This window comes from Lissotriton helveticus, chromosome 5_1 (genome assembly GCF_964261635.1).
Source record: "Lissotriton helveticus chromosome 5_1, aLisHel1.1, whole genome shotgun sequence".
In the NCBI taxonomy this organism is placed as follows: domain Eukaryota; kingdom Metazoa; phylum Chordata; class Amphibia; order Caudata; family Salamandridae; genus Lissotriton; species Lissotriton helveticus.
The window spans coordinates 2,056,365,114-2,056,378,930 of record NC_136065.1 but is presented as its reverse complement, the minus strand read 5'-3'; the positions used below and the strand labels follow the sequence as shown (position 1 = coordinate 2,056,378,930).

The window sequence follows — 13,817 nt, the reverse complement described above, 5'->3', positions numbered from 1 at the left end:
CATAAGGGGGGCACTAAGAAGGTTTCGAAACCAATCATTACCCCTACATCTTCAAATATCACTGTAGCCCCTTTGTTAAATCACCCCGCGAATACTAATTCCCTTATAAATGATGATGATGGTATCCTTCTGGATAAAATCGAGTTGCTAATTAAATCTCTTCTTTTGCCCCTATTTGAACGGACAAGGTTATTATACAATAAAATGGAACAGATGGAGGCATTAGTAAGAGAAAATGCGGGACTTTTGAAAAAGCTTGAACAAACAACCGCCCCCATAGGACCAACACCAGTATGTACCCAGCAAAAACCATCTAATAATGGAAATACGGGGCAAACGGCCAAACCTGTATCTTCACTCTCTAGAGTTCCACAGCAGAAGTTGGTCACTGATAGGGCTATGCGCACACCTGTAAAACCTACATCTAACAAGACAGGCCTAGTTAATAAATCTCAGCCTACCCCTAGAGGATTCCCTAAGCCTAACCGTCCAATGGGTCATCAAAATTTGGTTAGGAAGACAAGTCCCTCCAGAAAGCAATGTGTCAATCTCCCTCCCGAGTCACTACCTTACACTATAATTTTAACGGGAGTGGCGCCTTTGGGGGAGCGAAAGGTGGAAACACACAGAGATCTACATAATAAAGTAAACTTCTGGCTAAATAAGAATCGAGCTCTCCCACCAATGTCGAAAACAAAGATCCTTAATGTCAGAAGAGTAGATTGGATAGGTTATAGTGAAAAAGACCTTGAGGGGGACTGCATAGTTGTCAGCTTCAGCGAGCCATGGGTGGTGGATTTTATCTGCAGGGAGCCAAGGTTTGGAAGGGTGGGTGACGTCCAAACACTTTCCCTCCACTACTTCTATCCTAAATTAAATATATTTATAGGGTATCCCCACCTAAAGACATTCCACCACAATAAGAGACCAAGAGGAAGATATCCTTCTGAAGTGGCTGCCTACCCTATGTTCTCTCCCCACCTCTCAAATCGATTTGCTCTGTTAAGTGGCTTGGATGGAGTAGACTGACTTGAGAGGGGGCTAGTGGATAACAACACTAGAGTGCCTAGACTGACCTGCAGACACATGTCCCCCAATTCCCTACACTCATTGGAGGTGGATAGAAGCACCCAAAGCTCAAGTAATGTTGCAGAAGTTTTATCAGGGGAATTAGAAGGAGAGGGCCCTCCCGGTATTGATCTGGTAGATGGTAGTGAAAATAACCTTTCATTAGAAGAGAGTAGCAGGGGGCACACCACCTCTATTGCAAATGAATCAGCTGTTCAGGCACATTCTCTCAAGATAGCCTCTTGGAATATTGCGGGGTTGAAAGGGAAACTGGAAGGGGCTGAATGGGGGGATTTCATAGAGCAATATGATATCCTACTATTTCAAGAAAGTTGGTCAACTGAGCCAGTTTTTCGTTTAGGTTATCTAAACTTTTTCAAACCTGCCCTTAAGGGGATAAAGGGACGACCGTCAGGTGGGCTAGTTGTTTGGATTAGACAATCGCTATGCTATAAGCCCCTCGTGTTGTTTTCCCCAAATACTGACATTATGGGACTAAAACTTAGTAGAGCAAACTTTGAGGACCTGTATATAATTAATATTTATGCAAGGGGACTACCTGGAGGAAAGAGCCCTGCAATAATAGAGGACCTAGACATCCTAATGAATATGATTGGCAGAGATAAGTGTGTAACAGTGGCAGGGGATTTAAACTGTACGTTCGAACCAATGTCCTGTTTGGTTGACGGCTGTTATGGGGAGGTAGATGAGTTATGGAATATCCCCAGCCTTGCCATAGAACCAGTCAAAAAGGTTACTGAGGCCGTACTGCAGTGGCTTGGTTTATGTTTGGAGTGGGGTTTAAGGGCAGCAAACGGAAGGTCAAAATCTGATTTAGCTGGAAAAGCCACTTTTGATAACGGCTATAGTTCTAGTCGTATTGATTATTTTTTAATCAAAATGGATTTTTGGACACTATTAGGGGATATGGAAATCATTGGGAGACCAGAAAGTGATCACAACCCCATGGCAATTAATCTGAAAATTGACGGTGATTTGTTTAGGAAAAACGCAACAAACTGTATTACAGCCGAGACTGTCCTCACTAACGACTGTCGTAGCGTTCGATGGTGTAGGATCTTGGATGCCCCAGCCACCATTGATAAAATTTCTCAAGAGGTGTCGGAGGCGGTTACAAAAACAAGGTTAATAGTTGATGAAATGGGGTCACTGGAGCAAATTAGTACAATCCATGAGTCTCTTTTTGTTAAACTAAAAACCCTCTGTTCAAAACCTGGATTTGTAGTGAAAACTGGTGGAAAATCCTCAGGTGCCAATTGGTACGATAAAACCTGCCGTAATGCCCAGAGCGCCCTGATTGCTGCCATTAAATCTAGAGTAACTGTAGATATCCAAGAGGAAAGGCTGAAATATGAGAAGGTTTTAAAGCGTGCAAAGACCTCATGGGATGATCTTCGCTGGCTGGAACTTTACGAGGCTAGCATGTCCACAAACCAGATTAAATTTTGGCAGGTAGTGAAGTGGGGAGGGTCGAGAGACATGCAAACCCCAGCAAACCATGTCCCTGCTGAAGACTGGGTTGAGTATTTCTCTTCCCAGTTCTGCGGCATGGCGATGGGAAGTAATAATGCAGAGGCGTGTAACCTGTTACTCTGTCCGGAAGCAATCAGTGGGCCCCTAGTTTTTAATGAAATTGAGGCGGTGAATGCACTAAGGTTGGTCCAAGCTAGTAAAGCACCTGGTATGGATTGCGTTCCAGCGGATCTCTTTAAACATAATTTGGACAATTGGGTTCCCTATATAACTACTCTGGCTAATGCCATCGCCAGAGGTGCCAGGGTACCCGACTCCTGGAAAGGGGCCGAAATCCTTCCTGTATTTAAAAAAGGCGATAAGACCATTCCAGGGAACTATCTCCCAATTAGCCTTAGAGATGCCTATAGATGCCCTGCAGAAAGTTATAGCTAGAATGCTGTTGGGTAGAATACAGACTTGGATGAACGAAGAAAATATCCTGTCCCCGATTGAAGCTGGCTTCAGGGCATGTACAAGCACTGTCGACCAAGTGCTAAGATTTACTCTGATTTATTGGAAGACAGTGTATTTAGGTGAGGGCGCCATATACGCAGCGTTCGTGGACCTCAAATCCGCGTTCGACTTGGTCCCCAGAGAGAAGATGTGGATGGCTTTTAGGCAAATGGGAATGCCACCGGAACTCCTAGAACTAACCATTAGGCTGCATGACTAAAATTTTGCCAGAGTTAGATGGGGTAGTCAGGGCCAGGTGACTGAGTCCTTCCCAGTGACTCGTGGTGTAAGACAAGGGTGTGTCTTGGCACCTACTTTGTTTTTATTTTTTATAAACCAAGTAGTGCAGTTTCTTGCTACTACCCCGACCGATGCGCCAGCTTTGGGTGGGTCTAAGTTTCCCCTCCTAATTTTTGCCAATGACACTTTGATCTTGGCAAAAACACAGGTGGGACTCCAGACTGCAATAAACAAATTTGTGGAGTTTTGTAATATAAATGACCTCAAAATTAATGTATCGAAAACCAAATTTATGGTCCTGACCAAGAACAAACCATTAAGGGGTCAAGTTACGATGAATGGTACTATTTTGGAGCAAGTAGGGGTGATGACCTACTTAGGGGTGGTTATAGACTATAGGCTGCGCTGGAAGGAGCAGATCGAGGCACTTTGTTTAAAATTTGCCCGTCTATCAGGATGCTTAGTTAAAGAACAGCGATGCTCCCAAACCAAAAGGGTCTTGCCAGCACTTAAAATCTGTAACGCAAAAATTAGCTCCGCCATCCTATATGGCTCGGATTTATGGGGTAGTGTTGACCTTGCCCCCTTAGATAAAATCCAAAATAAGTTCTTTCGTAGCCTGGTAGGACTCCCACAATCAACACCGTCACTTCCCCTTATGTTAGATATGGGCTGCCACTCCATAAAAAATCAGGCTCGCTATAGGATGGTAGCTCTGTGGAGACGTATTTGGTCCACACCAGAACTCTCCATGTTTGCCAATGAGATTCTGGATGTCAGATCGATATTGGGGTCAGGTAACCTACCTTGGTTTAAGACTGTGAAGGCCACACTTTATAAAATGGGTCTACATTTACAGTGGTCAGATCCGGGAAATCAGGTATTCCCGTCGAAAAAGGAATTCAAACTACTTTTCTGGACAACTGTAAAGGAGGACTTTGTTTTGCTCTCGCAGACATCCAGTTTGACTGGTCTCTTTTTGCTCCACAAAGTGGTCCCCCACAAAGAGACTTACTGGGACAATATCACTAAAAGTGCAGATAGGAAACTTTACCACCAATTTAGAGTCGGCACACTACAAGTAAGGGTGTTTACAAACAATTGGCGTAACCATTCATCCATGTTTTGTCCTTGGTGTAGTGAGCTAAAAGAAACTGTTGGCCACCTCCTCTTCGCATGTCCAGCCTACTCCGCACCCCGTCGCAAATGGCTTCAACCCATTTGCAGAAGGATTAATCTACGGGTGTGTGAGGAAGCTTTGGTAGTGTTAAGATCTAATAGTGCAGAGTGGGTGTCCATAGGTATGGCGAAATTCCTTGGATGGGCTTGGATCATCAGAGCCAGGTATCTACTTGGTGAAAAATGAAAAGTGAGACAATTGTAGGAACCAATTGTATTATGTCACCATGTCTTATGATTGATTTGTAAATTTTTTAACGATCCATGAAACGTCTTTCGATAGAATTTAATTGTATTTTTAATGTGTAATGAATGATTTGTATTTTTAACATCTACTATGTTGCACCCTGTATATATTTTTATTGTTGTCTTTTATGAAGAAATTTCGAAAAAAAGACGTTTTGAACTGAACTGATACTGGTTGTGATGGTGGTGGTACAGGTGGTGGTTGTATTGATGGTGTTGGTGTTAGTAATTGAGGTGGTGGAGATGGAATGGTTTCTTACCTGTAGTCCTAGTTCTCTCCCAAGTGAATCTCCATTGAAATCATAAGCTATGTAGAGTCCTGCCCAGGTGCATGGACCCCAAAGCAGTTCTTTCAAAGTCAGATTTTATTTTACAGTATCTTCACCTTATTTCAGAAAAGCTAGTAGGCACATGTGATAACAATGTAAAAATGTGCTGCCTTAAATAGACTATATTTCCAATGACATTAATTGACTTTAAAAATGGAAGAAAAAAACCTTTATAACTCCACTAACAATAATGAAAACTGACCATTTAGAAACACCCTTCATAGACTATTTTCACTTCTTTTACAGTAAATGATTGGGCAATGTAACTGTAAGGGTTTCAGCACTTAAACAATGAGAATAGAACACTGCACCTTCAGGGCCATCCTGATCTCCAGTGTCCCATCATACCATGCAGGTGGTCGTTTACCTATTTCTTTTCAACAAAAAAATGAACAGGGTGGAGTTATTTATTTATTTATAAACTTTTATATAGCGCGAACAAGATCCCGAAGGATATCAGAGCACTTTACGGTAGGCAGAAGGAAAGAACAAGGGGGTAGTATAAACATCAACATCAATTGGGAAACAGCAGCAAATAAAAAAAAGGAAGATAGTACAGAGATGATCCATTGTAGCTGGAGGCACCAAGGTGAAAAGAACAAAGTCAGACGAGTTGGATGTACCTCCTCCCCTTACGGAAAGAATTTGCCCATCAGGAATCTTTTGGCTTCCAATTTGAACGCCGTCGTCGAGGAGAGGCTGTGAACTTCAGGTGGCAGAGAGTTCAATATCTTTGGGGCAGCCCCGGAGAAGGCTCGGTGAGAAATTCTCTTTTTGTTAAGGACGAGAGGTTTCAAGAGGAATGTAGAGGCGCTTCTTGATGCCCTCTCACCACCAGATAGTTCAAGTTTTTGCGCCAGGTATGTAGGAGTATTGAGGTGAAGGGCTTTGTGGGCCAGGACTGCAATCTTAAATTGGATTCGGGCCTCAAAGGGTAGCCAGTTGAGAGATTTAAGGACTGGGGATATATGCTCATTTCTTTTGGTGCCTGTAACCAATCTAGCCGCGGTGTTCAGTGATGCCCTGAGTGAGGCCAAGGCATATTTGGGTAGGCGACAGAGAATAGCACTGCCCAAGTTTAATCTTGGCAAAACAAGCGTTGGACTACCTGCTTGAAATCACTTAAAGGCAGGAAAGGTTTGATATTTCTGAGGGTTCTCATAAAGTGGTTTGCACCCTTACATACATTGCTGATATGAGACTTCATATTCAGGTGCTTGTCTAAGGTGACCCCGAGCGATTTAGCTGACTCAGGGCCATATGTATCAAGCTAATTAGCATTCGCAAAGGCCGAAATTCTGCGAATTTCGGCCTTTGCGAATGCTAATTAGATAAATGGTATGTATCAAACATGTTTGATGCAAAATTTGCTATTCCTTATTTTGCGATTGCACTTAAGGAATCGCAAATTTTGCGATTCCTTAAATGCAATGTATCAAACAAAAAATATTCAAAAATTGCCATTAAGGATTCGCAAATTACCACCAACTTCTAGTTGCTGGTAAGTTGCGAATTCTTTTCAAAAAGCTTTTTTACAAAAAAACACAGGTGCCATATGACACCCATACATGCCCTTAGGGCATGTATGTGCGCCATATGCCCCCAAATGTCTTTTTTCAGGGGTGCAGCAGGGTGTTCTTGAGACACCCCTGCACCCTTGAAAAAATTCCTAATTTGCGATTAGCAAATTGCTAATCGCAAATTGCACTTTCATTCCTATGGGCCTCCTGGCCCATGGAAATGAATGGGTAATTTGCGATTAGCAATTTGCTAATCGCAAATTAGGAATGCTAAGGAATCGCTATTGAAAAGCGATTTTGTACATACATACCGTTTTGCATTTCCTAAATAGTGGTTCCTTAAAATTCGCTATTTAGGAAATGCAAAATAGTTTGATGATACATATGGCCCTCAATGATGATCGGAGTGCAATTGAAGGCAGTGAGGTGGGACAGCCAGAGATCTAGCTTGGGGATGTGGTTCGAGGGGGAAATGAGCATGAACTCTGTTTTGGAGGCGTTGAGTAGGAGATGGTTCTCAGTTAACCAATTTTGCATAAACGTGAGTACCGAGTTAAGTGAGATGATGCTTTCAGGGGATGAAATTTTCAGATAGATTTGTGTGTCGTTGGCATACATGTGGAAGAGAATGTTCGTGGAGTTTAGTGCGTTAACTAGAGGTTTCAAGAAGAGGTTAAAGAGGATCGGTGAAAGGGCGGATCCTTGGGGGACCCCCACTAGTACTGGAGAGGGCTGAGAGAGAGAATGATTTGCCTTGACTCTTTGTATTCAATGCCGAAGAAAGGATGAAAACCATAGAAGCACCCGATCCGAGAAACCCATTCTGTTTTGTAGAATGGATAGGAGGATGTCACGATTAACCGTGTTGAAAGCTGAAGAAAGGTCAAGGAGGATAAGTAGGCAGGATTCATTTTTGTCCAGTATTTTCAAAATGTCATCCATGACGAATGTGAGGGCCGATTCGGTGCTGTGCCCCTTCAGAAAATCAGATTGATGCTGGTCAAGAAGTTGGTAAGTCTCTATGTGAGCGCAGAGCTGGGATTGCACACATTTTTCAAGAAGTTTCGCTAGAGTGGGGATGTTGGAGATAGGACCGAAATTATTAGGATCAGATTTGACAGCATTGTTTTTTTTAGAATGGGTGAGACCTGGGCTGCTTTTAGACAGTCATGGATCGAGCTTTGAGATAAAGAAGCATTTACAATCCTAGTCCAGGTGGGGATGAGAGCGCTCTTGATTTCCTTGAAGATGGCCGGAGGCAACAGGTCACTGAAGTGGTTAGACGGGTTAATAATCTGGAGAATCTTTTTTATGTCTCTTTCACTAAAAGGGGAAAAGGTGCACCAGGATGCATTGTTCTTGGCTATCATGAGGGTCGAGTTGCACTTTTCAGAGAGGTCAAGGGATGAGGCAGCAATTGAGGAAGGCAATAGCGCCTTCTTAGAGGCTAGGTTGAATAGTAATGAGTCGTGATTTCTCTGTGAAAAAGATTGCAAATTCCTTACAGGAGGGGGGTTGCCACAATGGTCAGGAAGGATAGGACCGTTAGCCGATTGCTGTTTGACGAGTTCGAAGAGTTTCCTGGGACGGTTAGCTGCTTGGTCTAGTTGTAGTCTGAAATAGTCAGACTTGGCTCTCTTGACTTGTTTATTGTAGGGGCTCCTGACCTCTCTCAGGAGTTTTAGTTGGTCCGAAGAGGGATTGGATCGCCAGGAGCGTTCAACAGATCTAAGGTTGCGACGTTCCGAGTTTAAGCTCTCATTGTACCAAGGTTTGGATAATTTTGATGCAGTATTTTTAGGCTGGAGTGAGCAGCGTCATCCATGATGACGGCCATGGTCCAGTTGTAGGAGACCGTTAGAGTTTGCACATCAACCAAGTCAGCTTGGGAGGAGAGGACAGATTTAATTTGGGCAGCTAGATTGTCAAGGGTTATTGATCTGAGACCCCTTTTCCATATCTTTGATTTGAGAAGTTGATCCTTCTTCAGAACCACCTCCCTGTTGATATAAAAGAGGATGCTGTGATGGTCTGACCAATCACACCGGGTTGTAAATGCTAAGGAGATGGTCTGTTCTTTGGCGATAATGAGGTCTAGAATTTCACCTTTGATGTGGGTTGGTTGGTCACAGTGCTGAATCAAATCATGATAATTTAAAAACGATTTAAGGCAGGATACCGCAGGGTCATTGAGGTTGGACCAATGCAGGTTGAAGTTCCCAAGGAAGATTTGTGACACCGCAGAGTCAACATTGCTAGCGATGATATCAGTTAACTGCTCAATAAAAGGGAGATTTTCCCCCAGTGGGTGGTAAAAGGTGTGTAGTTTACAGATCGGTAGATTCCTATTTGCAATACTAAGACAGACGTATTCACAAGAAGACGGGGGGACGACTCCAAGTGCGAAATCGAGAGAGTACTCCTGTAAATACAGGCTAGACCCCCACCCAGCTTCAGAATTCTGTCAAGCCTGATTATATCATGAGTGGGAGGTACTAGAAGATGTGGAATCGGATTGTAGGCTGGATGTAGCCAAGTCTCCGTGAGAATGATAATATCTAAGTCATTGTGCTGGATGAGGTCAAAGATATCTGAAGCGTGTTTTCTGGCTGATCTGCAGTTTAATAATGCACATTTGAGATGTGGGGGATTTACGGGGTAAGGGGTCTGGGTGACTTTCACCCTGGTCAGGTTGTCAGAGTTGCTAGATCTCAGATTGTGGGGAGGGACTCTATTTGTGTTGGAGAAGATGGAGTGTATAGGCCTCGGCGGGGTCAGGCTAGAGTTGGTCTGTGAAGAGCAGGAGTTGAGATGATCTTGGAAATCAGTGGACGCCGAGAGGGACTCATTGCTTCTGGGGCAAGAGGTGGAGTTTGGCGAGGGAATGTGTTTCGAAAGGGAGGGGGCTAAGAAATGACCTATGTGTTCCATGTCCACAGTGGTGCCTCTGGGCCAATTTATAGACTGAACATGTTGAAGAGATCACTTGAGAGGGCTTTAAGGTTGTGTATCTCAGCCGTAAAATGGAGCAGTTGTAGAGACATATCATCTAGCCGACATGCTAGGTCTGAATTATGGGCGAGAGAAGTAGGGTGTGCCGGAGAGGCAAGTGGCGTCGGAGGGACTTGGTGAGTGTCTGAGGGGACCACGTTGGTGGTGATAAGTTCCAGGATAGGAGACTGATCGGAGAGTACTAGAGGACATTTTGATAGTGAAGTTGGAGCCATGGCAATGGGGGGGGGGGGGGGGAGGCAATTGTGCTGAGGGTTGGGTAGAACCAGGCCTGTGAAGTCCTCGGTGGTGGTGAGAAATTCCTGGATAGGGGACTGATCGGAGAGTACTAGAGGGCCTTTTGTTGGCTAAGTTGGAGTCTTGGCAATAAGTTATCCTTATTGTATCTCTTCCCTCAGGGAGGAAGGAAGAATACTTATGATTTCAATGGAGATTCCCATGAGAGAGAAGAAAACAAGTTACTTACCTGTAACTACGGTTATCCAGTATTGGTATCTTTCATAGATTCACATGCCTGAATCATTCCCCGTCGTCGAGGCGGGAGTCCCACGGTAAAAATATATACAATAGCAGTGCCTAAAAATTTCTTGTAGTAGACTGGAAAAGCCTAAAGGCCTAACTAGGCCTCAAAACTTAGCAGCCTATGTACATCATTATGTAAAAAGGCCTGAAATAGTAGCCTCAGCCAATCAGCTGTCCTCACCCTCTAGAACCTTCCCAGCCCAGGCAGTTCTCCTCAGATTTTCCCAGCACAAGTGAGAATGAGTATCCATAAAACAGAACTGCCCTGCCGGGGAGGAGGGTGGGTGCATGTGAATCTATGAAAGATACCAATACTGGATAACCGTAGTTACAGGTAAGTAACTTGTTTTCTTATCCAGTATTGGGGTATCTTTCATAGATTCACATGCCTGAATCAGAATAGCAAGCAGTGACATCATGTCTGTCGTTAGAGGAAGGTGGGAGACAAAATAAACCATATACATCCCCACACAACCAGGAAGGTAATAGAGCACAAACTTATTAATATAACATATGCATCCAAACCTTCATAAGTACATTAGAGATATGACAGTATTTGAGAATGCGAAAACATCACAATTAAAAGATATGCTTCAAACAGGCAAATGAAGAATAAAAGACTGTAAAAAGTCTAACCTTAGTGTAGAAGATGCTGCAGTACCGCTTCTCCAACTGCCGTATCATCATGAACTGCCGCCTGCAGACAGTAATGCTTGGTAAAAGTGTGCACACTTTTCCACGTAGCAGCTCGGCAAATGTTCTCCAGCGTCACTCCAGCGAACAGGGCCGTTGACGCTGACATTGTCCTGGTGGAATGCGCTTTGACCTTTCTTGTTAAAGGTTTGTTGGCTTTGTCATGACAGAAAATAATCGTAGAAGACAACCATCTAGCTATAGTGGCTTTCGTTACAGCTTGACCCAAGGTGGCTTGGCCATAAGCAACAAAAAGTTGATTGGATTTGCGGATGTCCTTTGTTTTTTGAAGATAAAACTTCAGGCACCGTTTCACATCCAGAGAATGTAAAACCTTCTCCGCTGAAGTTTTAGGATCCGGGAAAAAAGTTTTGAGTTTGACCGGTTGATTGATATGGAACTGAGTTGGTACTTTTGGAATGAATCTTGGGTTAGTTCTAAGCGTCACAAAGTCTTTTGAGAATTGTAAGAAAGGCTGTGCAATAGTGAAGGCCTGTATCTCACTGACTCTGCGGGCTGAAGTGAGAGCCAGTAAGATAGCCACTTTCCAAGTTAAAAACTTTAGCTCCGCTTTGTGAATAGGTTCAAAAGGCCTTTTTAGAAGTTGAGACAGAACAACATTAAGATCCCACTCCGGGGGAGGAGGACGAACTGGTGGAAAAGCTCGAAATAGCCCCTTAAGGAATTGTTTGACCAAAGATGACGAGCATAAGGATGGTTTGTTGGAACTCTTCCCGAACCTGGAGATCGCCGCCAGGTGCACTTTAATGGACGAAAAAACGAGTCCAGCCCTGGCTAAAGACAGCAGATATGGAAGGATATCCTCTGGAGGAGCTTGAAGTGGATGGATATTATGTTCTCCACACCATGAACAGAATCGTTTCCATTTAAGACGATATGTCTTGATGGTACTTTGCGCACAGGCCTGTGATAAGATCGCCCTGCAGTCTGAAGAGATGTTAAGATCCTTGAACTCTAGGAAGTCAGGAGCCAAGCATGCAAGTGCAGCGATTGAGGATCCGGATGTTGGACCTGGCCTTCCTCTCTCGTCAACATTGACACTGTCGGTTTGAGACAAATTGGAGGCTGCTGAGAGAGCAGAAGGAGTTCCTGAAACCAAAACTGTCTTGGCCAACGGGGAGCAATGAGGATGAGAGTGCAATGCTCCCTCTTCATCTTCTGCAGTACCTTTGGAATGAGCGGAATCGGAGGATAAGCGTACGCAAATATTCCGGACCATCTCATCAAAAGGGCATTTCCCCTTGACCCCTGTTGAGGAAACCTGCTGGCATAAAACCGGCATTTGCTGTTGTGCTGCGTGGCGAACAAATCCAGCGCCGGTGTCCCCCAAGTCCGAACGATCTTTTCTACTTGATGTTGTTCGAGCTCCCATTCGTGACAGCCCGTGAAAGCTCTGCTGAGGTTGTCGGCTAGAGAGTTCTGGACTCCTTGCACATGTTCTGCTCTGAGGGATATGCCGTGGCATAGGTCCCATTCCCACATCTCCTGAGCCTCCAGCGACAGGGTGAGCGATTTTGTTCCTCCCTGTTTGTTGATATAGTACATGCTGGTGGTATTGTCCGTACGCACCAGCACTGACGAATTTGCAATCCTGGGAAGAAAGGCTTGCAGGGAAAGAAAAATGGCCCTCAGCTCTAGGCAGTTGATGTGTTTCTGTCCGTACCGACGAGGCCATCGTCCCTGGATCTGAAGGTCCTGGAGGTGACCTCCCCAACCTTCCATGGAGGCGTCTGTAGTCAGGGTGAACTCTGGAATGTCTTGCAGAAAGGTGAGGCCTGGCGACAAATTTGGCGCCTTTGACCACCAAAGAAGGGCTTGTTTCATTTTGGCAGTTACTTTGATGCGGTCGAACGATCCGTCGACTTGCCTCCACTGACGAAGTAACTCCTCCTGTAATGGTCTCATTCTGAGTCTCGCCATAGGAATGAGGCTGATTGCAGAGGAGCACATCCCTAGAAGGGAAGCAAATGTCCGAACCGAGAGTGACCTTCTTGCAAATATTTGTTTTGCCAGTTTCAACAGTTTGTTCTGCCGTTCCTGAGTCAAGCACGCCTTGCACTGGCGAGTGTTCAAGACCGCTCCCAGAAAGGTCAACTCCTGACGAGGCTGAAGCTGAGATTTGTTTGAATTGAGAGTCAGACCCAGATTCGAAAAGAGGTGTAGGAAGGTAGATCCCCGACTATGGTTGCCCCCAACTTTTTGCCTGGTGTTTTGCTGGTTTTCTGACTTAGTTGACCTGGGGCCCTGCTAATCAGGACCCCAGGCCCACTGCTCTCTCTGTTAAAATGGATTCCATGTACCCTAGGTACATATCCAATTGGCACTGGGCCCTCTCCAAGTCCCTGTACCCAGGGCTGAGGTGCACCCAGAAGTCTCCCAGGGGCTGAAGCATGTATTATGCCACCCCTGGGCTGACTAACTAAACTGACACAACTGGCTGCTTGACAGCTGGGGCAAGGTGGTGTAATCACCCTTTGCTTTAGATATAGTATACCTATATCTAACCCTAAAATGGACACACAGATCTCCTATCAGTCACTCCTATGGCAGGCCTTAACAATCCTGAAGGCAGAGTGCTTGGAATCGTGTGAGATGGTGCTCTGGCATGAGCTGAGCCTGTCTGCGGCTTTCGGGATCTATCCCTTAGCCGTTTCCATGATATCGCATACCATATACTCTTAAGTGCATTATAGTCCTCGCGGTTATATGCCAACTCTGGTATCGCTTTATCAAAACATGTCGAGTAAGGTGTCATACGAATTGGAATACTAACCCCTCGCCAATTCTGGCGACGGGGTTAGCATTCCACCCTTCTAGAGGGACACGACATGTATGTAACCCCTAACCCCGGTTAAAGTCAAACAGAGCCTGAGCCTCCACAAAATGGATGCTGCCACCGAGACACAAGTCTGCCCTCCTGCTGCTGGGAGTTCTCCCAGAGCAGGAGATAAGGACAAAGGGTTTCCTGCCAGGGGCGGTGCCAGCACCGTCCCAGACA

General features: G+C 44.8%; 1 protein-coding gene and 1 long non-coding RNA gene across 5 annotated transcripts in view; one reads left to right on the top strand and one right to left on the bottom strand.

Annotated features, from left to right (window-relative positions):
• Positions 1–13,817, bottom strand: part of LOC144756284 (uncharacterized) — a 540,171-nt gene that overhangs the window by 358,902 nt on the left and 167,452 nt on the right. The window lies entirely within an intron of this gene.
• LOC144756283 (uncharacterized) overlaps positions 1–13,817 on the top strand; it is a 362,112-nt gene that overhangs the window by 212,376 nt on the left and 135,919 nt on the right. The gene's annotated exons all lie outside the window — the stretch shown is intronic.